We start from the raw sequence: 3,854 nt of genomic DNA on the forward strand, positions 1-3,854 counted from the left end.
CATTATAGTCTTAGTGATAGAGGACAGATTGAAAGTCAATCAAAATGAAATATAATGGCAAACATTCTTTAGTGATTGGGACATGGAATGTACATAAATGAATGTTGGAAAACTAGAAATTGTGAAAAATTAAACAGAGTGCATGATCATCAACATTCTAGGCATTAGTGAGATGAGATGGACTAGCTTTGGCCATTTTGAACCAGACAGTCATATGGTATACTATGCTGAGAATGAAAAACAGAAGAATGAATTGCATTCATAGTCAAAAGGTTAATTTCATTCATGTTCTATCCTGAAATACAATGTAGTGAGTGATTGACTATTATTCATAAACACAAGGAAGATCAATTAATATGACTATTATTCAAATATACACTCCTATATCTAATGCCAAAAATAAAGAAAAGGAAAATTTTACCAAATATTTCAGTCCAGAATTGAATGAACATGCAATCAAGATGTGTTAAACACAACAGGTGACTAGAATGCAAAAGTTGGAAACAATGAAGAAGGAATGTTGTTATTTTGCACCATCAAATCACCTGTGACTCATAGTAACCCTATGTATAAAAGCCCAGAAGCCTACCCTGTCCTGAGCCAGTCTCACTGACTCCAATACACCTATCCCCAATACTCTAGTTACTGTGTCAATCCATCTTATCTGGGGTCTTCCTTTCTAGCACTGTCTGTCCACCCTTCTGAGCATGATGTCCAACTCCAAGGACTGGTCCTGGACACGTGCTCAAATTATGTGAGACAGTGCTTCAAAATCCTAGCCTCCAAGGAAAAACGTAGTTTCACATTCTCCAACACAACAACTTAAAGACATCGATTCTTCTTCTGTCATCCTAACTCATTATGCAGTTCTCCAATGCCTATCAGTAGTTTCAAATATCATGACCTGAATCAAGCGCATCTTAGTCTCTAGATTGACATCCTTGCTTCTCAGTACTCTAGAGAAGTCTCTGACTGTAGATTTTTCCAATGCAACTTGTCTTTTGATTTCCTGACTGTTGGTGCCCAGAATGTTCATTGTGGAGCTGAAGCTGAAATTGTTAAAATCTTAAATATCTTATCCCTTTTTCATGGTGCTGCCAATTGGCCCAGTGGCAAGAATCTTTGCTTTCTTGATGTTGAGCTTCAATCCATTTTGAAGACTACAGTCCTTGACTTTCTGCAGCAAGCACCTCAGGTCCTCCTCAGTTTCAGCAAGCAAGCTTGTTTCATCTGTGTTAAGGAGTCTTCGTTATTCCTCATTATAAAATCCCGCCTCACAAATGATCTCTTCCGCACATAGATTGAAAACGTTTGGAAACAGGACATAGAAGAAATAGCAGTAAGAAAATATGGGCTTGGTGTTAGAAATGAAGCTGAAAAAAGAATGACTGAATTTTGTATTTTCAGTGCAAGTATCTTTTATAAAAAATCCACGATCAATAACTTTGTACATGGAACTTTAATCATGTACCTGATAGCGTAGGAATCAGATTGACTATATCTGAGGAAGGAATTGTCAAGAAAGCTCAAGATCAGAAGTCAAAGCTAGTCCAGGCCGTCGCCCTCTTTCTCTTCAATGAGGCGGCCGAGCCACAGACGCAAAGATGAAGATCTTTGTGAAGACCCTGACTGGCAAGACCATCACTCTTGAGGTCGAGCCCAGTGACACCATCGAGAATGTCAAGGCCAAAATCCAAGACAAGGAGGTCATCCCTCCTGACCAGCAGCATATGATATTTGCGGACAAAGAGCTAGAGGATAGCCGTACACTCTCAGACTACAACATCCAGAAAGAATCCACCCTGCATCTGGTGCTGCGTCTGCGTGGTGGCATTATCCAGCCTTCCATGCGTCAGCTCGCCCAGAAGTATAACTGTGACAAGATGATCTGCCGCAAGTGTTATGCTCGCCTGCATTCCTGTGCTGTCAGTTGCCGCAAGAAGAAGTGTGGGCACACCAACAACCTGCACCCCAAGAAGAAGGTCAAGTAAGAGTCCCCTCTTCACTGGCTCCCTTGCCTCTTGCAGGTGCCCTTCTTCTGAGCCCCATGACCCTGGGCCCGCAATAAAGTCTCTTTCATTTGAAAAAAAAAAAAAAAAACAACCAACAAAAACAAAAACCTAGTCCAGGAACAGATTTTGGGTCATACGGTAAATTATTAGGTACAACCATAAATTATTAGGTACAAGTTCAGATTGAGGCTGAAGAAAATCAAAACAAGTACCTGAGAATCTTGAATCTATCACATCTAAATTTCAAAATCATCTTAAGAATAAGTTTGAAGCATTGAACACCAATGATTAAAGACCAGATAAGTTGTAGGATAATATCAAGAATATAATCCGAGAGTGAGGAGGGGCTCAAGCAGAGCGACGTGGGGTGCAAGCAGAGCGACGCTGAGCACAAGCAGAGCAGCGCAGTAAGTCTTATTTGCTGAGGACTGGTGACTTGGCAGCTTAATATCTGGGAAAAGACTGCAACCCCTAACTCCCAGGGCTGCCCAAGCCCTGCACCCCCATCCTTGCCACAGCACCATGTCCAGGGACACCATCCCACCACCATCCCGGGCCCCCACACTTTTGGCACAACCTGGTGGCCTCGCCACAATCCTGCACCCCCTGGCAGTGCTCCAGGGCCACTAGAGACTCCTTCACGCAACACAACAACAGCCGTGGACAATACAATTCTGAGTCAGCAAACAAAGGCACACCATGGAGACAACCATCATCTGAAGCCACCAATCAAGCTGCTGTGGGACTGATCTGCCACAAGAAAGGCTGGTAAGATCCTAATTGTGTTTTCTTGGGCAACGCCTATGGTCTGGGAGAGTTCCCAAGGTTGAGCCCACTGGTGGGAATTTGGCTGAGCTCTCTCAGGGCACACCAACTGCCCAGGAAAGAGCAGGCCAGTGATAATTTGGTGGAACTTTTGTGGACACTGCAGACCAGCCAGAGGCGAATGGGTTGGTGGAAATTTGACTTTGTCTTGTTGAGTCCCCTTGACCCAGGAGCATCTGTTAACTGAAATATGTCAATTGGTATACCATCTATTCCTGGGGCCTTATTTTTTGCTATTTCCCTCAAAGCAGCCTGAACTTCTTCTTTCATCACCATAGGCTCTTGCTCATATGTTGTTTCATGAAATTCTTCTCTGTCTTCCAATTCCCTTCAATACAGTGACTCAGTATATTCTTTCCATATTCTTTTAATACTTCCTGCTGTTAGGGAACTCTCCAAAGTACTGAAGAGCAATGGTGTCTCTCGGGAGACTAAGGTGTGTCTGATACAGGCCATGGTCTTCGCAATCACTTGTTATGCATCAGAGAGTTGGACAATGACCAAGGAGGATAGAAGGAGAATTGATGCCTTTGAGTCATGGTGCTGGAGAAGAGTATTGAGAATATCATGGACTGCTAGGAAAGCAAACAGATTTGTGCTGGAAAGGGTTAAACCAGGTGGCTCCTTGGAGACAAGGATTCTGAGGCTCCGTCTAACATACTTTGGACATGTTGTGAGGAGAGACATATGAGGTGGATTGATTCAGTGACTGGGATAATTGGGAAGGGAGTGTCGGAGACAGTGCGATTGGCAGAGGACAGAGCAGAATTTAGGGCTGTTGTACATGGGGTCGCTATGAGTCGCAGGTGACTCAACGGCACATAACAACAACAACAGCATTATAATATTTGGAGACTTTAATACACCCCTCTCAAGAAAAGATAGAACTACCAGAAAGAAACTCAACAAAGATACTGAAGAATTAAACCATACAGTAAACCAACTTAACCTCATAGATATTTACAAGCTAATGCACCCCACTTGTTATGCATCAGAGAGTTGGACAATGACCAAGGA

At 42.9% G+C, this 3,854-nt stretch overlaps 1 pseudogene; it reads left to right on the top strand.

The window, feature by feature from the left end:
* Positions 1–1,604: 1,604 nt before the first annotated feature.
* On the top strand, positions 1,605–1,991 carry LOC102865535 (annotated as a pseudogene).
* The last annotated feature ends 1,863 nt before the right edge of the window (positions 1,992–3,854 follow it).

This window comes from Elephantulus edwardii, unplaced genomic scaffold (genome assembly GCF_000299155.1).
Source record: "Elephantulus edwardii isolate Elephantulus edwardi_28Jun2011 unplaced genomic scaffold, EleEdw1.0 scaffold00090, whole genome shotgun sequence".
Classification (NCBI taxonomy): Eukaryota; Metazoa; Chordata; class Mammalia; order Macroscelidea; family Macroscelididae; genus Elephantulus; species Elephantulus edwardii.